This window comes from Melanerpes formicivorus, unplaced genomic scaffold (assembly GCF_026170545.1).
Source record: "Melanerpes formicivorus ecotype bairdi unplaced genomic scaffold, bMelFor1.0.p_v2 SCAF_6, whole genome shotgun sequence".
NCBI classification, from domain to species: Eukaryota; Metazoa; Chordata; class Aves; order Piciformes; family Picidae; genus Melanerpes; species Melanerpes formicivorus.
Genome location: NW_027142358.1, coordinates 24360722 through 24386842, shown reverse-complemented (window position 1 = coordinate 24386842; position 26121 = coordinate 24360722). Strand labels below are relative to the sequence as shown.

The 26121-nt window shown below is 40.0% G+C and overlaps 2 long non-coding RNA genes across 3 annotated transcripts in view; one reads left to right on the top strand and one right to left on the bottom strand.

Annotated features, from left to right (window-relative positions):
* LOC137442001 (uncharacterized) overlaps positions 1–14870 on the top strand; it is an 89512-nt gene extending 74642 nt beyond the window's left edge. The window contains exons 3-4 of the long non-coding RNA XR_010987557.1: positions 9476–9600; positions 10641–14870. This is a non-coding gene — a long non-coding RNA (uncharacterized lncRNA). The remainder of the gene's footprint in view (positions 1–9475; positions 9601–10640) is intronic.
* Positions 1–26121, bottom strand: part of LOC137442002 (uncharacterized) — a 363940-nt gene that overhangs the window by 21877 nt on the left and 315942 nt on the right. The gene's annotated exons all lie outside the window — the stretch shown is intronic.

Below are 26121 nucleotides of genomic sequence, written 5' to 3'. Positions count from 1 at the left end.
AAAGATATTGAAGAGGATTGGGACCAGCACTGATCCCTGGGGGACACCACTAGTGACTGGCTGCCAGCTGGATGTGGCACCATTCACCATCACTCTCTGGGCCCAGACCTCCAACCAGTTCTTGACCCATTAAAGAGTGAATCTGTCCAAGCCATGAGCTGCCAGCTTTGCCAGGAGTTTCTTGTGGCAGATGGTGTAAAAGGCTTTGCTGAAGTCCAGGTAGACTACATCCACAGCCTTCCCCACATTCACTGTGTGGGTAATCTGACATAAAAGGAGATCAGGTTTGTCAGGCAGGACCTGCCCCTCCTAAATCCATGCTGGCTAGGCCTGATCCCTTGCCCATCCTGTAGGTGCTGTGTGATTGCACTCAAGATGATGTGTTCCATAACCTTGCCTGGCACTGAGGTCAGGCTGACAGGTCTGTAATTTGCAGGTTCCTCCTTCTGACCCTTCTTGTGGATAGGCATCACATTGGCCAGTTTCCAGTCATCTGGGACCTCTCCAGTGAGCCAGGACTCTTGATAAATGATGGAGAGTGGCTTGGCCAGCTCATCTGCCAGCTCTCTCAGCACCCAAGGGTGGATCCTATCTGGCCCTATGGACTTGTGAGGATTCAAGTGTGTCAGCAGGTCCCTTACTGCTTCCTTCTGGATTTACATGGGGACTATACTGGTCCCTGGCTCCATCTGCCAGTTCAGGAGGCTACTTATCCTGAAGACAACCTGTCCCACTATTGAAGACTGAGACAAAGAAGGTATTAAGTACTTCTGCCTTTTCCTCATCTTCTGTTATTATATTCCCCTCTGCATCCAATAAAGAGTGAATGTTGTCCTTACCTCTTCTTTTGCCATTAATATACTTACAGAAACATTTTTTATTCTCCTTTACAGCAGTGGCCTGTCTAAGTTCTAAATGAGGGGGTTTGTTTATGTGTTTTTTTGCTTTGGTTGTTTGGTTTTGTTTGTTTTGCTTTCAGATATATATTTAGTTCATTTATTGCTCAAAGAAAAACGATCTGTAGGGCTTTTGGGGATGATAGAAATGTTCATTGCCATCTACATTTACTTTTAACTACTCCAGTTAACACTTTTCTCAAATTTACAAGGCTTCCAGCTGACACTTCTTTTATATGAAGAATAGAAACATCAGCTGTGGGTGACTTTGAATGATGTTGCTCTTCAGTGCCCTCAAGAAATCACATGTGTAAGACTCAGGTAGCCAGATTTGTAATACAAATGGAGCCAGGTATCAAGCTGCTCTTTTCAGTAATGAGACTCTAATTTGTCCTCAAAAGAACTTGTAAAAATTGGATAGACACAACCCCAAATTTAGTGCCAAGATCACAGACTCCAAGCTGTCGAGAGCTGACAGGAGGGCTAGTATCTTCAAAACCTGCAACACTAGCATCTTCAATTTGCCCGTGAGTTAATCTTTAAGACAGTTATTTTAAATGGCACTAGGCTGAGCTCAGCTTACTAATAAGTGAATGAAATGATCCCTGTGTATAACCTCACAAAGCTTCTGCAAAGCTGTTTATCTAATATGGATGCCATACTTTGCACAGCTTAAACAACATGCTCTAGAGAAGAGCAAAGTATAAAATGAGATGTTAATTCTGCAGTACTGCAAAGTGTGGAATTGTACATCAAGCACAATACAATTTCAGGTAATTTTCTTGATGTATTTAACAAAACAAAACTGAACTCAGCTACTTTAAATGAAAATACATGGGGGAAATAGTTCCCTAATTACAGCTCTCAAGAAAGAACAAAACTTGGGGGTATTCTGGACACTTGGTGCAAAATGCTAAAGGGCAAGAACTAATTCAGTCCAGGAATCCTTTTCTGCAAAAGGGAACATGACCAAATACAACAACACAAACTTCAGTTTGAATTAGCCTTGTATTGAAAACTAGCTCTCCAAAAGCCTCTGAAATGCCATGGTAGAACACCACCACAGTAAACCAACAAAGAATAGCAAACTCAAAGGCCTAGGCTCAGGGAGAAGGCAGAGCTGAACACAAGACCACATTTAGTAGCATTTGGTTCCACTGTGGGTCTTCATGCTTTTCTTCCTAAACCTGCAATGTACAGAGTTTGAGTTGAGGCAGCCTCTCCACTGTCCTCTCTCCAGCTTCACCTTGCTGCCCTAACAATTCTGGTTCCTCAAAAGGACCTCTTCCCTTTCCTAAGCTTTGAATTTTGGCCCAGGTCTCACATGCACACAGGCTCCTTGCTTTTTTGGGGGTATCTGCCAGACACGTTGCAAGATTCCTTTCAGCCCCTCTTCAGACACACACAGATGTTTCAAACCTCAGAACATAAGAGCCAAGATGAAAAGGAATATTCCTTTCTGGTGCTCACCCAGTGAATTTCTTACTTGGAGCATACAAAATATAGAACTTGCTTATCAAACAAATTAAGCGAGCCTGCCATCTGCTACACGTACTTTGGATGTGATACTAAGGATCAAAGTCAGGAGCCTAAGAATACATTTAATCACCTCATCCAACTACATTTGTCTGCTGAGCAGGACAGTTCTGCTCCACATGGCTTCACCCACCTGATGCTAGGAGTTCTGTTGCCTGACTGTCATCCAATCTAAAGATCAGGTAGCTGCAGGGCAAGCTGAATTACTCAGATCATCTGCCAGAAAACTTTTGGCTTTTTGCGGGGCTTGATCAGTGAAATGATCCATCTCCCAAAATGCTGAATCACTCTGCATTGGTGGGAACACCAAATACAGGTTTAGGACTAGAGATTTCTGCAAAAACCGTAAGTTAGGCTTCACTGAGCGTGACAACATGTGCAGAGATTCCCTATGTACTGAAGGGATATAAGCACTTTCAAAAGACCTACTTGGAGCATTTCAGAAGGAAGGAAACAGTGCGTAAAGACGAATAGTACGACAAGAGTTTCACACCCCCCATTAGGGCTGTGATTCATCCCATTTTGCTCAAACACACCACCATCATCCTTGTCCAGAAGTGTATGACTAGAACACATCCAAATACTCATATTCTGAATGTCTGAAGACAGGTAGGATGGATCTGCCATCTCAGATGTTTAACCAAATTCAAATGGGCTGACTGAGTCTAACTGTCTCCAGTGTCTGGAAAGCACACTCTATGAGTCTATGAGGGATCGAGAAGCTGGATGACAGTATGACAAGCTTCAAAGGCAGCCAGTTGATTTTTAATATGCTGCTCTATTGCACAAGCATTTATGAGTCAAAGTACATTAGCTTTACACTTTCTGAAGTGGGGCAAAATATACAGTATTTTACAGTACTAAACTGGTATATTGAGCACAGCACTATCTCTAATATATATGACCAATAATAAAAGCTTTTGGAGTTTTGTTGGCTTTTGGACCAGTCTACCTGAAACCTTCAATGTTTAAAAGAGCTTCTCTGGAGGAGAGAAAGGACTCATTAAACAAGACATAACACTGAAATGGAGGCAATTAGGAACCTTTCCAAGCACAAAACTGGGTTAATCATATGGGTTTTTCTAATTGGAAATAAATAGCAGTAATCTTTACTAGGCTATGTGTTGTTTTTTTCACACACTTGCTCAACCACTGAAGATTCCAACAAATGGCTATTTGAAAGCAAAAGTTCATTTCAATACTTGAAATTATATAAACGAAGACTCAGTAAACACTTTAAAGTGATGTAAAAATAACTTAAACCAGGAATTATTTAAAAAGCATGAACTAAAACATGTGATATCCACTACAGATGTCAAAAACTAATTTTTTTGGGGGGCCTTAGACTGGGGAGAAAGTTAACTGTGCATAGGAGGCCAAACATGTCACTTAAAACCTAAGAGGTAACAAAACCAGCTATGTGTGGCAATGATGCAAGTACATGAGGGCTGCCCAAGCAATCTGTCTTTTCTCTGAGCTTGTTAACACGCCGAAGTTGTTAGTAACCACCAGCTAAACCCTGATTTGCAGTGCTACTCAGCAGTTTAAGAGTTGTTGCTTTAAAGCTATAATTGAGCTGTGTTCAGGCATCCTAGCAGACTCCATGTACAAATATTCTCTGGAAGATACCATGTTAAATGGCATTTGAAAGCTAGAAAGGCAGTATGTAATTAAAGCTTAACAGAGACTCAAATGTTTCTTTCCAGAAGAGCCTGAATAATCAAACATATACAGCAAGAAATTATATTGTTGTATTGGAAAATTACACAGAAGTCAGATGGGTGAGAAGTGGGACTGGCTATTTCATCTGCTGACTAATAGTGGACTATTCTACCTTGAAAACCATTAATAAACAATGAGAAGCTATTCAATTTTTTAACCAACTCAGCAGCACTTTACAGTAGCTCTTTGATGGCACTAAGACATGGTTGACAAACAACAGGCTACATAAATAGCTATTCTTCTTTCCCCACCCATCTTACACTTCATTTGACAGGAGGATAGTCAAGTAGGCAGGATCCTGAAAACAAAGATTTCTGCAGTCCTCTAACACTGTGACAGCTCTCTTCCATCCTGCCAGAGAAGAACGCTTCAGATAATTGCATTATAAATAAGCTACTTAATTGTGAAATCAGGTTCTGTTTGCTACTCCATTCCAAGGATCAATGAAATTTCACTATCTCAGTTATGGCAATATAACCCGTCAAGAACAATCAAAAAGATGCTGCTAAAGACTATAGTTTCTACACAATGCCTTTGGAGCTGGGAACTATCAAGTATTTCTTTGTTCGTGTCTCCTATATTGAAGACTCCTATATTCCAGTATTTATTTCAAACAACTTATAATCACACACACAAAGATGTCCTCTACTGCCATTCGGGTATTAAGACAACAATGAATATGCATAGGAACCAATGACTTCTCTGTGCAAATATGTATACAAAAATTATTACAATGAAATAAGAGTTGGGTAACACCAACACACAAAAAGTGAAACCTAAAACAGTTTACAGAAATTTAAGCACTCTTAAGAACTAGTTAAGACCCAGAGATTTCTGCATTTTATACACACTGAAGATGACATCTGATAAGAAAATCAGCTTAGTCATTACAAGATGCAAATGAGAACTCAACGACAGCTGTTTCTGTTGATATCCCCTGTGAATGAATTGTTTTATTTTAGTTCATAAAAGTCAACTGACAGCTATGAGCGGGGATGAGAAACCTTTTTATGGTAGGAGACTATTACTGAAACATTTAGCAATTAAATCATATCATTAGGGGAAGTAATTAGCCACTTCACATGGACAAGCTACACAGCAAAAGACAGTTTATGAATTATTTTTAAATGTCTTGTTTGAATGAACAGGATGAATGAGAATAAAGACAGCAATCATATTTTATTTCCATGCACAGGAAATTTTAAAAGGGCCATGAAATAAAGCCTCATAGTAAGACAGAAGCCATCACTGTAAGTGTCCAGAAACGTCCATTATCAACAGCAATAAGAATCTGGTCTCCATTACTCAAGTCTTGCAGCAACTAGTTTGCTTATTGCAAGTCAGGGCCTGTAAAAGGCGAACAAAGGCCAATGGGTATAGACTAGACCACATGAGGTTTCACTTGAGCTTTACTAGAAAATTGTTTCCTGTGAGGGTGCTGAAGCACTGGAGTTATAGAGTCTCATGGTCTGGAGATTCAAACCCTGACTGGACATGTTCATGCGCGACCTGATCTAGGCATACCTGTGCCAGCAAGGGTTGGATTAGACAATCTCTGGAGCTCCCCTCCAACCCCTAGATTCTGTAATTCTAAGTGTCATTAAATGCACCAAGCATTGCCTTTATTTAATTCTTCATAAAACATTAAAAGTAATAATAAAGCCTTGGAAACTAATTCTATATCAGAAGAACAATGCAGTAAATTAGAAGATTTGAGATTTAGTCTTGATTTTTGTAGCACACCTCTCTGGTTTCAGAATGAGAACTGATGCTCTTGCCTATTATGTTATTGTGTAAAACTGCAGAGCGGAAAGAAATCAAAACACTTATTCTATTCTAATACTTTTACATCCTACTCCACTAAATGCATACATTACAGAGTCTTTGGTCCATGTTTGAACAGCACAGCTTTGAGGGTGTGGTTATACTGCATAGGCACATACTAAAAGACTTCTTCAATCTGTAATGCCTGTGCTGTACAATGCTCTGGCAATAGAAAGATAAGAATACTTACCATCTAATCTCTACATTCCAACGTATGTCTCCTGGCAGATCTTAGGCAAAACAGTCCGATTTAAATTTTGAGAACCCATTTAACAGCATTAAGAACACTCTCCCATGAAAAGTTCATTAAATGAAGTTTAAAAGGTCAAGATTTGAAATTAATATCACACCTTCTGTTAAAGCATGGAATGTAGGAAATGTCGGCATGACCACAAGTCCTTTGAAGGGAGGGAGAACTTTTATACAGAACACATCCCTTCATTTATATCAGATGTCCAGAACCAATATTACTGTCTTAAAATATGCCAAATTAGAATAAATTCATTTCAGTTGCTATGAAATTATCTTTCCTGTTCACTGAAAAGTCCTATGCTTGTTAGTTATTCTACAACACAGTAAAATTGTGTCAAACACAAAAGGTGCACATGTGCATAAACAGGGTTAAGTTTCCCATACTATATAACCAGCACTGAAACACCACAGAGCAATCATTCATCTTCTTAATAAAAACATTGTTTGATTCCACCAAAGCATAGCACTAATTTAGCAGATTCCACTACATTCCTCTCAGTGTTTCTAATGCACATGTAACAACACATAAAATCAGCTGTATACAACCAAGAATGCATTTCCATTACAACAAAGAATGAAGGGATAAAGGAAAGGCTGACTGGTTATGCCAAAGCGTGGGACAATGGAGTTTTAGAACATCTGGATAATGCAAATACTTATGACTCTCAGTGAACAAAACAGATTGCATGTTCTCTCACAGGTAAGGCACTTTCACTGCGCAGTTTTAGGAAAAAACAGTGAATTGTAAGTGTTATGTAAATCTGATATTTACTTAGTCATATGGATTCATGTTTCCTGCACAGAAATCATCTCAGCAATTACACAAAGTTAAATCAGAATGACTGAATAGAAACTAAATACTGTGGAATGTGCTCTGCACTTGTCTTCAGCCATGAAGGTGTGCTATGTCTTAAGAAGTGGCCTTCTACCTCCTCTAAGCACGTATCAGTCAATAAAGATGCCCCTGGACTAATGGCATCATCAGCTGATAACACCAGTATGCAATGCTGTCAAGAACAAAAAAAAATAGACCAAAACTTCAAGCAAGATTCCTGATCCTGTTATTAAAAATAAAAAAACATTTCCAATAGAAGGAAAGTTAACATTAAAATCTTAATTAAAATCAAATCAGGTGCCAGATGGCTTTTAAAGTTGAACTGGACAGTGTTCTGAACATTTGAGATGTGGGTTCACTGCAGAACTCACTCTGTAATGAATGAATTTGTCCAGTTAGTAGAAAGGATATGGGAACATGTCCAAAATTATATAAGCAAATAATTATTTCTACTGTACTTTGTACAGTGTTTTGAGGTCTACAGGGTTGTTTCTAATATAGAAATGGCACCAGAGCAGCCTGCCCTTATATCTGCATCTATTGTTTCATACTGGAAGATGTGCTCTGCATAAAGTTGAATCTTGGGTTTCAGTTCAGGGAATGAAGGAACAAGTATCACAGTATCACAGTATATCACAGTATCACTTAGGTTGGAAAGGACCTCGAGGATCATCGAGTCCAACCTATCAACACAGACCCCATGACTAGACCATGGCACCAAGTGCCACATCCAATCTCCTCTTGAACGCCTCCAGGGTCGATGACTCAACCACCTCCCTGGGCAACCCATTCCAATGACGAATTACTCTCTCGGTGAAGAACTTCCTCCTCACCTCGAGTCTAAACCTCCCCTGGCACAGCTTGAGACTGTGTCCCCTTGTTCTGGTGCTGGTTGCCTGGGAGAAAAGGCCAACTCCTTCCTGGCTACAACCACCTTTCAGGTAGTTGTAGAGGGCAATGAGGTCACCCCTCAGCCTCCTCTTCTCCAGGCTAAACAATCCCAGCTCCCTATCTTGTCTCATTTAGCAAAGATAAGTTTATTCATTTAGGGATTATTTTCTCAATTTTCTTAATTGAGAAAAACAGAGTACTTGTTATGCACATAGAGTACTCTCATTTGATGGTTGTACGTCACTCCACTCAGGTAACATGTGCAAGCTGTAGCGTTCTCCAGTATACAGCAAGGAGCACATGGAAGCCCTATGAGGAGAGGCTGAGGGAGCTGGGATTGTTTAGCCTGGAGAAGAGGAGGCTCAGGGGTGACCTTATTGCCCTCTACAACTACCTGAAGGGTGGTTGTAGCCAGGAGGGAGTTGGCCTCTTCTCCCAGGCAACCAGCACCAGAACAAGGGGACACAGTCTCAAGCTGCGCCAGGGGAGGTTCAGACTCGAGGTGAGGAGGAAGTTCTTCACCGAGCGAGTCATTCGGCATTGGAATGGGTTGCCCAGGGAGGTGGTTGAGTCATCGACCCTGGAGACGTTCAAGGGGAGATTGGACGTGGCACTTGGTGCCATGGTCTAGTCATGGGGTCTGCGGTGTCAGGTTGGACTCGATGATCCTCGAGGTCCTTTCCAACCTAAGTGATACTGTGATACTGTGATAGGCACTAGCATCTGCAGTGCTTTAAAGGTGCTAACAGAACTTGTGTTCCAGCAGAATACAAAATACTTCCCCAAAGCAAAGACATTTATATTAGCATCAAATGCATTTCTATCAAGTCAAAATTATAGTAAGTATTTAGAGAAAATATGTACTAGAGTTACATATTTCTTGTGCTCTGCCTGGTCTTTTGACCTTTGCTGAGGTCTGAGGCAGCCAGATAAGGTCCAATCTATTTCACCCCATCAAGACTGACAGGGCTGTGCAAACATCCAGAAAAGCATTATCATATTGAGCAAGCTACTTGGAAAACTATAAAGAAAATGTAAACCAGAGACCACCACAATGTTGTCTGAGGTGCCATTTTAGGACTCAACCTCAAAAAACCCTATTTTAAGGGAATGTCATATACCAAGACCCATCATTTGCAAATTTTCCCTGTTCTGTACTAATGCTAGAAATGTACTTCTGCTTGTGAAGGACACAGGAACCTGAAGAATACTAGAAGTTCCTATGAGGAACCTGCCAAAGACTAAAATCTTAATTTAAATCCCACAAAAGGGGCCAGTATTTCAGTGTCCTCATGTGGGGCAACTTCGGAGACTAATCACCTGTGCTGGGTTAAACCCATCCTGGGTGAGGGTGCTGAAAGAACCCAGCCCCCAGGTGGATAAAAGAAACTTGATCCAGGTGAGCAGAGACTTGGGTTTTCCCCTCCAAGGTGGTAGGGTCCCCTGAGTCAATGGTGGTCTATTCCACTCCCTGTTCAGCAAGCCTATTAAAAGGGGGGAAATCTTTTACTGCTTGCAGAGAGAAAAATCTGCTGCTTCCTGCACTGACCACATGGTTGGGGCCTATTTTCCAAGCTGTATCTACGCTTTCTAAAGGACTGAATCCACTTACATCCAGGGAAATACAAGGCCATCCTGGCTTGGGTTTGTATATTTTCCTTATTTGTTCTATCTCTTACCTTTGTGAATCCTCACTGTTATTGCTGTATATATATTTTGTTAAAAAATTTACCTCTCCTACTTCCAAACCAATTCCAGACTATTCCTTTTGTAAATTTACCTCCCCTTTCCCCTACCCTTCCCCCCTGAAATCCCCCTCCCCCCCCTTTTTTTTCCCCCCTTTCCTTACTAGGGAAAAGGAGGGTGAAGGAATCTCAATCTGTTTTTATTTGAGCTTTTAAACTCAGTTAAAGACCAAACCAGCACATCACCAAAGCTCTGAACTGAGAACACAGGTGGAGTAAGGCTAAGGTAAGATAGAATAAAGCCCAAAAGCAACAGGCTTATGAAAATCTATTAGTAGCCTGTGCTACACCTCTGCTTGGAGGCTCCGCATTGTTCACATCACTGCTATTGGTTTTTGTTATACTAAGAACGTAATAATAAACCTTTGAACTGACCATTTCACGGCTGGCAGCTTGTGCTTAGTCAATAAATGGCCGTATAAATCTAAACTCGCACAGTAACACTCTTAGTTGAATCTAATCTGTTAAAAAATAAGTTACAACTAAAATTAGGCTAGTAAATCCACAGGCAGCTCTCCGAGCAGTGCATAACCCGACTTTCTAACTTAGAATGACAGCTACGGGGTGCTGGCAGTGGAAACTAGCTCTCATTATTTCTCAAAATACCTGTTCAAGTTATCAAAACAAGAACTTAGAGATAGGCCTTTCAGATAAATTTCAACTTCTGTGCCTTTTTTCACTTCCACCTTAGCTGTTTTATTGTATAACCACAGTGGAGTTTCCACAGGTACTTCCTTTACTCACTCCATTCAAGTAACAAGTCTCACCCTCCCTCACAGCAAGATGTTTGCCCTGTAAAATGCTCACTTCTTCTTTCCTAAGTCCTAAAGCACTAGTATAAACTGAAGCAATTTCTGATTAATATCCAAGCTCTGAAAGGCACTTGAATTTCCAAGTGCAAGTTACAATGGCCTCAATTCTGCTCCTTTATTTCTTCAGGTAACATATCAGAAGTCATTAGCTGATGATCACAGAGAGGCCCACAGCTAAGTATTTGCCCAGGGCAAGCTCCCAGAACAAAAGAAAAGAGGAAGAAAGAAGACAACAAAAGATCAGATTCAAAACATCTCTGATGAGTAGGTTTTAACAATGCAGGACATTTTGTCATTTAATTTAGAACCATTGTTCTGTCTGAAGAGATCAAAAAGGCATAGTATATTTGGAACTGTCAAAAAGTTCTATTGTAATACAAGTAAGTATTTTTTTATTATTGATTCAGCCAGCTCTCAGGAGCACTATATTACTGAAGTACTGGTGCTTTTCAGACATTTGCTCAATGAGGATGACCAAGATTAATGGAGACATTTTCACATTTCCTTTATGCTTGAGTAGAGGGAAGAGAAATCAGGATGCTGGACAGGCACAGTGATGGTATAAGCAATACCACAGATAAGGGGCAAGCCAACATACCTGATCCATTTTAATGCTTGCTTGTCTTTGTTACCAGGTCAGCAGAGCCCCATCACAAGTTAGAGAGTTTCTTTTTCCTTGTTTTAAGCTTTACAATTAAACACACAGCACAAACCACCTTTCCATAGAATTAAAAAAAAAGCTTTGCATAATTTTGCCCAATCGGTTTTCTTGCTTTATGTATGCTACAAATGTTGGCTTTCCCATTTCTTAGGCAGATGGATGCATAGAAACTCAGAGAAGCCTCCTTTCAACTTTTTAAAGGCAGGGGAAAGTCTTTTATTAAAGGGGGGGAGAAGGAATATTTTCATTTGGAAAAAATATTAATGTTATATCTCACAAATAATATTTCAGAGCCCAATGTTCCTGCTGTGCTCTTAGAGCCAAGTTCCTGGGGAAAATCCTGGCTCCCATTATGAGAAATGTTGTACGTGTTTGCTATTTTAAGCAGGAGCCAGCCAGACGTTGACTTGAATGCCTCAATTGTTATAACCACTCTTTTCCCATCTTCCTTACCACAATACATCAACCCTGCAATAAGACCATCTATCTGGAACCTTTACCCCAGATTCCCACTAACCATCCCTCCAAATATGTCTCTGTTTGTATGTATCACTAGGATACACGGCTAAACTAGAGTACTGGACACTTCACAGCTAAAGCTCTGGGAGACCAGGGAACTTATGGAGGGGGATTTTTATTAAGAGAGGTTAACAGACCTGTTTTCTTGTAAAAAAAAATGAGGAAACCGACCTTATATGTTTATATATATCCATCAGCAAAGCTATAACTGCCTTCAAGAAACATTCTGTCAAACTGGCTTCCTTTAAAGTGATCACTATGCAGCTTAACACTGGTGGATCCCAGTGCAGTGTTTTCAGAAGAGTGCTGCTGAAGTTTTATGCCCAAGTATTGATGTACATTATGGAACCATCTGGCAGTGTGCAGAAAGAAGCAGGTTAAGCTATCGGACAGAAACATCAATGCAGAATACTGGAATGCTTTGCAGCTACAAGCATTTGGTAACCTAATCACTTGATATTCAAGAGACTGAGCTTGCATACAGAAGGAATAAAGAAAAACAAATATGAATCAAGCTATTACACTTTGAATGTTTCTCCTTAAGGCAGAGCAGCACCAAAACTTTCTAGCATAAATAAATGTTTATACTGAACTGTATTATTTGATATTAATGTAATTTAGTTTTAAAGCATTTTAACAACTAGACTACGTCAGATTCCTGCAATGCCAGTTCATGTTTTACAGGTAGATCTTATAGCCAGCATTACCAAAGGCATGTATGCAGGAACCAGAAGCAGAAGATCCTAGGTTGCTCAATGCTACTATATTTTTCCAAAGATGAGTCTGACTGGTGCATATTAGTTTATACTGGACATTAAGGATAAGTATACTGGAATCTTTTATGAGGGAGAAGTTGGAAGATTAGCATCTCTATACACCCCAACAGCGCTGGTTTTCTTCAGCATACACCACCAGCATGTTTCATGGTGCTTCAACAGATTTTTCTTACAGTGCAGACACATAGGTACCCCCTAGTACAGGCAAATCGTTCAATGACAAAAATAAAACAAGAGCTATTCCCCTTTCAGTTCAATTGCCTTTCTTCTCTAGAACAGACTTGTAGAGCACTTCTGGATATTGAATCAAACCACTGGAGTTGCTCAGACATTTTGATTATCTGGTGTTCTCTTCCAGCTGAAGCCTGGGCATTATGTGATGTTCAGTGTACCTTTATGTTTTCAGGATTCTCTACTACAAGACCCCATGGGGTGGTTCTTTTTCACAACATTATTTCTTTCTAATTCTAGCTTTGCTTTTTTTTTTTTAGTTTTCTGTTTATCTACAACCTTTTGAAATAATGGGGGTTTTGGGAAAGATGATGTGATCGTACAGTTTGTGGTGGGCTGAAGTTTCCCCCCAGCATTAACTTTTAGCCAGACCAACTCAGTTAGAAGCAAATGAAGCTGTACTTAACAAGCAAAAACTACACCCTACAATGGAATGAAATTAATATGCACAAAATATACAGTATTTACAATATTATACAGATATTTGCAATTAGCAAAAAACCACAAACCCCCCTGGTCAAAAAGACCAGGGAGAGCTGTTCCACTGCCCCCCCAAGCCCCGATGTCCCGAGAGAGAGAGAGGAGTTGAGAGAGAAAGCAGTGGGTTAGACTAATTCCAAAGCCAGCCAGAAGCACATTATCTCTCTCCTGAGCAAAGCCAAGATCAGACGAGAAAAAAGGAATGGGAAGAATTGTTACGGTACAGCTCCTCTTATCCCAGACATTTATCCAAGTAACTTGTTTAGAATAACCTTTTCTTTTCCTTTTTACACCCAATAGTGATTCATTTATATTTTTTCTACTTTTCTACTTGAAACCTGCAGCTAAATTTTAAAGGTGTAACTAAAACCCCCACACAGTTAAGATTAAAAATAATAAAGATTAAGATTAAAAGAATTGCCGACAAAACACATACATTTTAGGAGTTCAGATCTATATCCAAGTTTTCTTATTAGTGATCTAGCCTTAAGAGAAAGTCCATAGAAATTTGTAGAGGTTTTTCTACCTGACACAGTTCCAAAATTTTGACTTGCCTATCTCTCATTTTCAGTCATGTCCAGCCACCTTGCAAGCTGTCTGTCGAAACCTATTATTTCTATTTAATTTGATATGCTAAGGTTTTAGAAGGGAGTATATCAAATGCTTTTTTGACCATATTCAGTTGCTCCATATAATGAATTATAGAATGGGTGTGATCATATGCCAAGTAACAGGTTACAAGATAATTGGCAGTCAGTTTGGTTTTAAAAAGCAGCCTGGGAAAGCGCAAAGAATGCCGTTTTAAAGGTTAAATGTTAATCTCAACTGAACGAATGAGGATGTTTGTCTACTGAGATACCCAGCAAACCCCTCTGATTTGGGACAGCATCAGTGTATTTCTTCCTAAAGCCATCCTTCTGATGAATATTTGGCTACCACAGCTATAGTTAATTCCACGGAGTTTCTTCAAACATACCAGCAGACAAACACAATCAGAAGTTGAGGAGTTATCCTTCAATAGGTTGGAAGATGAGCGGATACTGAATTTTGACACATGCTCTCAGTATCTTCATGCACAGCAACTTCCACAGCAACTGTTCTCTTACCTACCAAATAGGATGGGGAGGGAGAAAATGCTACTTTGTCTAGGTGGAGTGTTATATTTAAGTTAGCTTCTTTTCTGACTTCTATGAAGCAACTGTCTTGGGACTCTAGACTTGTCTTGGCTGGTGCAACAGTGCAATTTCCAAGACTCAAGGCCAGCAGATTCCATTTGCTTTTACTCAGCAGATTCAATTATTAAATACTTCCCCCATAGTCCTATACCTTGGCATGCTGTAACAATCCTTTTCAAAACCAACATAGTGCTAATTTTGTAGTGGAAGCAAAGCCTTCTTACCTAAGTACAGACTCTTTTCTTTCAGACAAATCGTTAAATATAGGTGTCTTATTTCCAGTGAACACTGTAGGGGAAGGTTTGCCTTTGCTTGAATTAGAGAAGGCTATGTTTAGTCTCTGACTTAGAAAAGAATGTAAACATCTTGTAACTGAATGAAGGAATCTGGCAGAATTTGGTTGGATGTGTTAAAATGTTTTGTTATTTTAACCTACTGTATGCCTTAATTACACACATGCCTGTAGAAAATATGTGACACCTATGCTTTCAAAAAGAGTATATGACCTTGCTGTATAACATGTCTTCACCTGCTAACATCTTGGCCTGGAAGCTGTGTTCACGGTAATTGAACATCTATACTACAGAATACCACACGCATGTCAGAAACCATCTGCACTCTGCTGAAACTTCCACATCTAGGAGAAGTTCTTCAAAGCTTTGCAGTTTGTGGTATTTTCAGGCAGTTTCTTGTATCAGTGTCTATTAGCAATACTCAGATTACCTAGACAGCTACTTACACTGAACAACCTTATCTCCTCCAGCCTTATTTTGTAACTGCCAACAAGCAAAATTAATACCAATGAAGTAAACTAGGACAGTACAGAATTTTCTTCAGTTATAAAATGCTTCCACTACTTCAGTGTATTTTGAGGTCTTGTACTGAGCAGGGTATACAATAAAAACCATATGCATACACAGACTAGGTTGCAGAAAGGATGGTGAACCACAAAAACAGTTCAGTAACAGGAACATACCCCAGTGAATAAACAGGCCTGTATGAAAAAGAATAATCTAACACTATTGTGAGCTTAAAGTAACTACTGTATTAGAGAAATCAGAGACTTGAGTGCATTCACATGATAAATACACTGAGAGGTCTCCAATACCCTGGACACTTCAATTTTTTCAAAATACTGAGCATAGGAAGGATGACAATTGTCAGTACTTGTGCTCATAGTTAATTCTTTGTGGAAGATGGAGTCTGAGAGGAAAAGGAGAATTTAATTAATATAAATTACAGAAGCAAGTGACAGGGCTGCAAGGGGAAAAAAGTCATCCTGAACCAAAGAAAGTCAATTAAACAAATGACTGAATGGACACCCCTGCTGCTGATGCAGACGATTAAACCAAACCAACCAACCAACCAACCAACCAACCAAAATCCCCAAATAAAGCCCCAAAACCAACCTAGGACAAACTGGTAAACTTGAGTCTCTAGGGATGCCTTTCTTTTGTGCTTTGCAAACAGATACAAATATACCTTGTCAGGGCTCCAAGACAGGACAAAGCCATACATGACCAAGCAAGGGTAAGACTCTAGCCCAAGAGTAATGAACTGTGTCTCATACCATCCCTGCCATGATGAGCATATTTGTACAGTTACTGTAACCAGCAATTCTTTTTTTCACCTTGGAGCTGGCAGAAAATAAGCTTCCCTTTGTCCACAGTGCACCACCATCACACACACAACAAAACTTCGAAGGTAGTGGGTAATGGCCGCCACGCGTGAACTGCTTAGTGACTCAATGTTCTTATTTTCTATGTTGCTTCTTACTCTAAATCAATACCACACTTTGTGAAAGGGGGCTGACTGTCATTATTGCCAAATGATAGCAGACCTTAAGATACTGACTTAATCTGTACCAAAACTATTACTTGACTGGAAAAGGACATAAGACACCATTCACAGTCAGAAAGCACAGGGATACAGGCTCTTCTTTCCAGAAGGAGGAAATCCTTTAAAGATTCACTCAGTTCATAAGCACCCTTGCAATGCTGTTCACAGTAGAAGTGACTATTCACACTCCCGTGTAGTTCCATTGATTAATTTAGACAGTTAACACTTGAAAAGTAAAGGAGAGATTTGCCTGCAGCAAGATGACTTCTCTTTAACCACCCAAGTATCAATAGAAGCATTCTGGACTTTTTTCTAGGTATGGCCATATATGCCACAATAAAAACAGTCTTCTCATGACATAAATCATAAAGTAAAAAGTGTCTTAACAGAGGAGGAAAAATATACAGAGTAATAACCACACAACTGGAGTTTTGAGTGGAAAAGTTGCTTTTCATTTTCTGCTTTTAAATGCTTGATTAATAAAATGAATATTGAATCAATATATTCTTAAAAGAGTAGCACTTGAACTTTCATTACCATTCAAGTTATTGTTAAAAACTCAAGCCACATACCAACATTATTATCCCCAATTCCAGTTTTAAACATCCACAAAAATTCCTGTTTGCTAAGATATCAAAAGCATAGCAAATACGTGAGGATGCATGCAAGTCCTACCAAATAGCAGCTAATCCCGAAGAGCTCAGAAGAGGACCCTCTGGAGGCAGCAATTCCTGGTTCAACAGGATGTCTATTCCTGATGCCAATAGCCTGCTCCTGCTGAAGACAGTGCTGCACTGCCAAAACACCATTTGCATTCACATTTAGGTTTGGGTGTGCATTTCTAAGCAGCACACAGCACAGGGATTTTGGATCTAGAAAGCCTTCAAAGCAGATTCCAATGTTGGGAAGCTCAGAACTCCTTGAACCATCACAAGAGTTTTGGGCACAGCCTGTATTTACCCTAATGATCCTTCCACTCCTGTAGCAAAACTCTGTCCTGGCAGCAACATACATGTGCCAGCTTCTGCTGTGGCTGATGAACATTTGTCCAGTTGGAAAAGGAAAGAAAGGAGGGAGTGAGGAGTGCTCACCTTCAATGATCAAGCAGGGAGGTGGGTAGGGTATGCACCTTCAGGCACACTCAGCTTTCTCAAAATAAATGAAGGATGTGTGTGTTTCTCCTATGCAGTGATGACTGCTAAGAACATTCTGAACTCTCTTCATTTCAAGGCATGCAGTAATTGTCAGGCAAATTATTTTAAGACAGCACAGGTGAGTTTCACTTGAAAGAAGCAAAACTGCTATGGAAATCCTAAGGAGTGCAAGGACGGAAGGACTAGAAGAAAAAAAACAGCAAACAAAAAAACCCCAGCCACTCAAACCACCAATCAAACCACACATAACCAAATAATGCAAGCAGTTGAACCAGGTAAAAATGCAGGTGAATGATTCAGTGTTCTAGTGTTAGTCATTTAGCTACCAATAACTACAGTAAGGTAAATACAATGATCCTACCAATAGGCTGTATTAGAGTGGTAAAAAGTCTGGTGTACTGATGGTATGTGTTACGAATCCAAAACTATTAACAGCATTCATTTAGAAAGCCTCTACACTTCCAACTGATAGCAGCCAATACATTGCCAATTCACACTACCACATTTTAATTAAATTAATTTACGGTAAATATACTAAAACTTTCATTACTTGGTAGCATTTCAATTTTAGGTCTCAAATTCTCAGATTCATTCATGACAGGTAAGCTTTGAAAACAGTGCCATCTAATGCTAAAGAGCATAAAAATTACTGTAATAACTTTAAAATCTGATGTTGCAAATTTGTTTGTACTGATTTGCCACACAATTCTGTAATATTCAGTAATAGCTTAAATACAAATTTAAAATGCGGCTGTCAAATGTCATATCATGTTTGGAAAGCAGCATTGTTAGTTCAAATATATCTTTTATGAAGGCAAGAGCATCTAATTCAGGTGACTGGGGAGCAGAAAGCTCTAAACAACTGCATTGCCTTCATGTTGTTTGAGAAGACAAGGGAACCTGAGGATCTGTTCCCAGCTAGATCCATTCCTAACCAGGAAATCCTGCAAATCATACCGCACAGTTGTAAAGAAGATGCAGAATCATGTATTTATTAACCATGGCTTATAAAAAAGGGGATAGTTTTGTCAAATTTCCTAAGGCAGTAAAAGCAAAATGAGCAAGATCCTCATCTCCACAGAAAGATACAGAAGGGACATGCATTTTCTAGGATAACTTGCTAGATATCTGCTTCACATAGTCTGGAGAAAGGCTTGCTTTCCTCTTACAGCATTTCACCAAGCAGCCACCTGAAGCTTCTTACAGAGCAGCTGGGTGTGTGTGGAATTGGCAAGACTGGGTTTGTTTTCTGTGACCTAAACTACACATTAGAAACTTACAGACAAACATTACACTGAAGGAAGCAAAGGCAGAAGAAGCAAACCAGAACAATCCTTTGCAAACTTAATAAAGATAAGAAACAAAAGAATGCTGCTCCTCAAGAAATTCACATAGTACAATTAGCCAGGATATTAGAGAAATTCACAGTGAACTGAATTAACGTTATTTATTCTGTAACATATCACAGTATCACAGTATAACTAAGGTTGGAAATGACCTCAAGGATCATCGAGTCCAACCTATCAACACAGACCCCATGACTAGACCATGGCACCAAGTGCCACGTCCAATCCCCCCTTGAACGCCTCCAGGGACGGTGACTCCACCACCTCCCTGGGCAGCCCGTTCCAATGACGAACAACTCGTTCGGTGAAGAACTTTCTCCTCACCTTGAGTCTAAACCTCCCCTGGCGCAGCTTGAGACTGTGTTCCCTTGTTCTGGTGCTGGTTGCCTGGGAGAAGAGACCAACCCCTTCCTGGCTACAACCACCTTTCAGGTAGTTGTAGAGGGCAATGAGGTCACCCCTGAGCCTCCTCTTCTCCAGGCTAAACAATATCAATTCAACTGCTTGCTTGCTTTGGTCATGTGTGGTGTGACTGGTGGCTTGAGTGGCGGGGTTTTTTTTGTTGGGTTTTTTTCTAGTTTTCCCGCCCTTGTAGTCCTTAGACAAGAGAGAATGAGTTTTCAGCCACTCAACTTTTACTTCATTGTCCTATTTCAGATTGTGAGGAAAAAATACAATCAAATCTCAGGTACACTTGACAAGCACTTTTCAAAAACACATGCAAATAATGTGATTACAGTAGATGACTTTCCTGAAAGTCATTAAAACATCTGAGGTTCTCTTCATAGATAGTGCTTTTAATCCCTTGATTAGCTATTGTATACATCAGTAACAATACTCTTCTCCAAGTTGACCTGGTGAGGGTTTTTTCACCAGACAAAACTCCCCAAATGTCACTTCTACTTTTTAAATATTTACTACAAGACTAAACTAAACATAAAAAGGAAATAGGAGATACCTTGCCATGACCACAGCCACCGTTTCATAACTCTGTTACGCTCAATGCTTTTATATTGAAATGCTAATAGTCTCACACAACATTAATTTTATCTTAGTTGAGAATTAGTCCTATAATCTTCAGTAGGCCTGCTAGGGAGAATGGATGTGGATCAAGAAGTTTTCTTAGTTTCTTTCAACTGCCATGGAATGCAATGTTATATTAATTAATTGTGTGAGGCTTGAATGATGTAGATTTTCTTTATGGTAAATATCATCTGGATTTAATGCTTTTATTTATTTCCCTTCTTTGATAACTATAAATATGCTGCATTACAGTGTTATTATCACAACATCAAAGCTTTGGGGTTTAGTTTTAACTTCATTTTAATTAAACCCTCACGCATACACAAAACCATAAAGTACTCTTCCCCACACGGATAAAAGGGGAAAACACTATTTTGGAAGCTCAAGGTTAAATGCTTGACTTTAAAACCAAAAATGTGTTAGAAATATCAGACAAAAGCAGATGTGGCTAACAATGGCTAAAAATAGTGAGAAGACATCCTTCAGAAAACTGAAGGTTTGTCCAAATGAAATAGAAAGGACCATAAATTCTGTAATGCTAGATGTTAGAACACAGACAAAGAGAAAGGACACAGAAAGTGTTTCAGGACAATAAGAGTAATAAAACCTATAAATACGTCTTTTTTCAAACATATCAGGAATGGAATACCTGCCTAGGAATCTCTAGAAGCAATTACTGCTGGAGGTATAAAGGTGATTCTCAGGGAAGATAAGGTTATTACATTAAGCAAAAATTAAGGTGTTGGGGTTTGGGGGTTTTTTGTTGCTTTTTTTGTTGTTGTTTGAGTGATTTTTTTTGTTGTTGTTGCTGCTCTTCTTCTAATTAATTTTTACTGTAGGGCAGCTTAAAGAGCTTCCCCTACTGGATCCCCTTATTTGCAGAAGGCATACCAGAGAATTTTTATCTTTTTCTCTCTTCAAATCAAAGGCCTGTTGGAAGACATATGAGAAAATAACTTCTCTGAACACGCCAAACAATAACAAGACAGGGCTCAGGTGGTATTCAGCTATGGCCTTCCAGACAAAATCGACAATGAACTAACTGAGCAATTAACTGTGCTGTGTAATCTCTTATTTAAAAGTGTCTGACTATTAGAAGTCTAGAAGGTCACACAGAAGACACCTATTTCTGTCTGTAAATGGAGAACTCATAGAAACTATAATTGAGGTAATTTGTCCACTGTTTCCTTCTTTTCTTCCCCCCTCCCTTATGCAGTCCAGTAATTTACCGGTGATTCCACACAATTTTTGCCATTCCACATCCCACTGTTCTAGCAATGGTCTTTTTGCTGAAATGTCAGACTGTTTCCAAGTGAACTTCTTTCAGCTTTTTTCAGGTGACTCCAATTCCCAACCCTACCTTTTCTTTATGATCTCCCAAGATTTAGCTCTCAAATCTACATAGTCCTAATATTCAGACGGGCTTCTAAGCACTTGCATCAAAGCTAACAGCAAATCCTTTTGCATGTATGCTTGTGGTGAGAGCTCAACCTTTCCCCCAGCAATTCAGAGCAAGGCATTAGTACTCCAATTTTCCAGAATGTGCCCGGTAACAGAAGCAGCCATGAAAGATGCAGTCCTGATTTAAGACCCTCTCCAGTCCCCTTGCCTGGATAGATACAAAAATGTCTGTATCCATCAGTCAGCAGAGCCAACCCAGCTTTCTTCCTGCAAGATAATGAACTGGTTGCAGGATAGGATTTTCAACAAACAATGCCACCACAGTGAAACACAAGATAAAAATGGAGGAGAGGGTTTCTCTCTCAAATATCCTGTGATGGCATGACTGGACAAATTACTAATGATGCTAATCAATATATATTTATTTTCTTCTCTGTTGTATAAACAGTGCACAGCTCCTGTGCAGCACATACCTAAACAAATGCGATGAGGGAAATGGTTTTAACACTTACACAGCCAAGGCAGCCTTACACTAGTCACTGCTTGGACCATGTGTACTTAACACATAAATACATTTTGCAATATAAAAATACACAGTTATATTGTGAGCTTCAGTATAAGTTCTGGTACGTGTCCAGAGAAGGGCTACGAGGATGATCAGAGGGCTGGAGCACCTCTCCTATGAGGACAGACTTGAGAGAGTTGGAACTATTCATTCTGGAGGACAGAAGGCTCCAAGGAGAACTTATTGTGGCCTTCCAGTATCTTAAGGGGGCCTACGAGAAAGCTGATGAGGGACTTTATAGGGTGTCAGGTAATGATAGGACTAGGGGGAATGGAACAAAACCAGAAATGGGTAGATTCAGGTTGGATGTTAGGAGGAAATTCTTCACCATGAGGGTGGTGAGACTCTGGAACAGGTTGCCCAGGGAGGTGGTATAAGTTTTTAAGGCCAGGCTGGATGTGGCTGTGAGCAACCTGATCTACTGTGAGGTATCCCTGCCCACAGCAGGGGAGTTGGATTAGATGATCCTCGAGGTCCCTTCCAGCCCTAACAATTCTATGATTCTATACACTACATCAGGTATGCAAGGATTGCACTTCTATTGAAAAAACCAACAAACTACTCTGGTGGCTCCTGGCAATGTTAGAATGGATTATCTCTAACACGCCATGTTCTATTATGAATCATTAGGAGAGTAGTGCTTTGATTGTGTATGTCACAACCTCCAGGCCCTCTGATGAGGCAGCTAATCCACTGATGTAATGCATTCCAATGATTTACACCAGATTTCTTTTTTGTTTTAATTTTTGTTCTCTTTATCAACAAAGCTCCATGGCCATATTCAATCTCAATACACTCCTGATGACATCAGAATTTATAAAACTGCATAATCAACATTGTCACAGTGTCAGGAAAGGACAAGGATCACGTTCAGCAAATAAACAACCAGCATCTTTATTTTCCTTGTACCTTTCCATGACCTGATCTCTCAATTACGAAGGACAGCCTTGATTCCCACTATTCAGCAACTCTATGATTGCAACATGCACATGACCCAATTCCAGGGCACAGTCCCAAACCTACTCATGTATGCATGCTACAGCCACCTGGAAAATAGAGCCAAGACGTAAAAGCATTATAATATTGCAAATTGGAAGGCCTAAAGGAAAGGTATCAAAGTCTGTTATCAACTTGCCTTTTGCCACTTAAAGATCTGTTCCAAAGAGGTTATTTATCTACAGGAACATGGAAGAGAGGGAAAGTTGAAGAGGATGGAATTTCTGACTCTCTTGCTTTCCCAGAAAAACAGAGAAAGAAAAAAGGGGAAAAAAGGAAAAAGAAAATGAAGAAAATAGACTCTTTAATCTTAATGTGGTACAATTTTCTTTCATAAGGCTTTTACAACCTGGTAAGTATTCAAATAAACACTGTTCAGTGTAATTGATATCACTCTCTGCAGTCGAAAGTAAGACTACAGCGCCTCAGAACACAAAGTGCTCTGTAAACAACTTGAGCATCCTGATTCAGTTCTATCTGTTTAGCAGCGCATGATATTTAAGATACCCACTCAGCTGTATTAAATTCTCTGCAGTACTATTTCTTTGCTGCATCTTCATGTCCCATTCTAGAGTCTTCTGTGTGAAACCACATTGTTTCACCCAGAGATGGCTTGTCCCACAGCTGCTCTACATTCAGAGTAGGCTCAGTAATTTTAGTGTTTCATTTGGTTTTTTGCATTGCACTGATTCCTAACGGCTTCAAAACATCAGGGAAGATGCATCTCATTTGTAAAGCAGAAGCTTCCCACTATCCTGCTAGTGCCACCAGTGTGACCAAGTGTTATCAGCTGCAGATGTAAAGTGGGAGGCACAGGGGATTAGGATCATTAGGCTACATCTCCCACTGTGCCTCAGCACTAACTCATACATTCCCAAAGGCAGCTCTTCTCCAATTCCATAACAATATATGGGATGCAGATGTTAGTCTTGCATATCAGGTCCCACAGCAGATGAGAAGCTGAAGCACTGCCTGTAGCTGAGAAATGTGCACTTCTCCTCAGTAAAAAACGAGTTGTGGATCTGCCCTTACCACTTGAGCCTGCACGAGTCCAACATGCCCCATCATGCCATGCAGCCAGCATCCCCTCATTCATGTCACAGCAGCCTCCATCTCTATCTCCTAAAGCCATCAGATTCAGTTTTATAATGACAGAAACAGGACCAGAAGTATGACCCTATAAAAATGGCATTTTGCTTCACAGTAATCCTTCACACTCATCCTTTTTTCAAGTCCCTAGTTCTGGTATTGCCAGCTAAGGCACAAATACTGACACATCTGAATACATGGGGCATTAAAAATGGATTATTCTTTTTGATTACTACATTTAATCTGTCAAATTTACATTATTAAGCAAGTGTAACACATGACTGACTTCTAAATGCCCATCTACTACATTATTCTTACTGCCTGATACAGTTATTAGTATAAACTAAAAATGGTCATTGTAAATTAATCATGGAGCAATTAGCCATGGAGAAATTCACATGTTGCAATGATTTCATACCCACAGTACATGGATTTTTCAGAAGCTAATGCTAATTTAAGTTGTGACAAGACTTTACTGTCTCTGAGAACTGTAATGAAAAGTGGTTACTGTGCCCTGTTCCTCTGTGTATTGAAGTAACATAAGAACAGCAGAGCTCAGGTAGATAATTAAGGAGAATTTTGACTTTCAAGGTGAACAGTAAAGTGCTTGTGACTTCTTAGCATATCAGACATTTAAAGAGGAAAAACAAAACAAAAGGGAGATGATCTTATGTTTAGCTAAAAAAAATCAGAATAAATAGAATTAACCAGGTTGGAAAAGACCTTAGAGATCATCGAGTCCAACCTATCATCCAACACCATGTAATCAACTAAACCATGGCACCAAGTGCCCCATCCAGTCTCTTCCTAAACACTTCCAGTGATGGTGACTCCAACACCACCCCGGGCAACCTATTCGAATGGCAAATCACTCTTTCTGTGAAGAATTTCTTCCTAACCTCCAGCCTAAACCTCCCCTGGTGCACCTTGAGACTGCGTCCTCTTGTTCTGGTGCTGGTTGCCTGGGAGAAGAGAGAAACCCTCATCTGGCTACAACCTCTCTTCAGGTAGTTGTAGATGGCAATAAGGTCTCCCATGAGCCTCCTCCTCTCCAGGCTAAGCAACCCCAGCTCCCTCAGCCTCTCCTCATAGGGCTTGTGCTCCAAGCCCCTCAGCAGCTTTGTTGCCCTTCTCTGGACACGTTCAAGTGTCTTGATGTCCTTCCTAAACTGAGGGGCCCAGAACTAGACACAGTACTCAAGGTGTGGCCTTACCAGTGCCAAGTCCAGGGGCACAATGACCTCTCTGCTCCTGCTGGCCACACTATTTCTGATGCACGCTAGGATGCCATTGGCCTTCTTGGCTACCTGGGCACACCACTGGCTCATGTTCAGCCTACTATCAACCAGTACCCCCAGGTCCCTTTCTGCCTGGCTGCTCTCCAGCCACTCTGACCCCAGCCTCTAGCACTGCATGGGGTTGTGGATTATACATCCTGTTATTCCACTCTAGTAAAACAATTACTGTACAATTCTTTCTCTTGCATTTCAGGTGAAGTAAGCAAAGATTATTGTAGAAATACACAGGGACTCACCAAATGACCCTACAAGCAGCACATACCAAAACTAAATCAACACCAACTGCCTGTCTATCAGATTAAGTATTCCTGGTAAATCAGAACCTCATTATCCAGACTGTACTGTGAGTGTTTATTCTGCATCTCCTCTGTCCTAGCTTGCCAGTTACCTGTGGTTGCTTTTCTGTATTTGGGGATTTCTATTCCACTTAATAAGCTACATAAACCACAGCAGTCATTGCTTGGTGCAAATTTTCACAGCATATGATTTCTAGGATCAACATGTCATCTTAATATAACTACCTATCAGAAACTAAAACACATTCTTGCTAATTTTACATACTGCAGAAGTGATTAGGTAATATCTCAGATCATTATATCAGTAATCATTCACTTCTAGTCAGAAAGGAACCATCAGCTCAGAGTTAAAAGAATGAGAAGTCTGAACCTGCCTGAAGCTTTTTATGCTTAGAGCCTCATTTATGAGCCCCATGATTTAAACCTTGGTAGGTCTGGTACAGAAATACTGAGAAATGAGAGACAGAAAGAAATTAATTCAGCTTCACAGTACTACATCCATCCTATTTGTGGTTCTTCCTCACTGGACTGCTCTCCAGAATCCATAAACGGAACTTGATCTATGCATTAAATTTGTTCCAAGATAAAAGGTAAATATCTGCAAACAAAACTGAGTTTTATGTTAGTGCTGTCTCCAACACAGTCTCAGAGGATAAACTGCTCAGAGGGGTCATGAAAATGCCACCAGTGTCAGCTCCTTTTTGAAAGGATGCATTCATTCCCAAAATGTATGTCAACCAAAATTAGTCAATCAGCCAG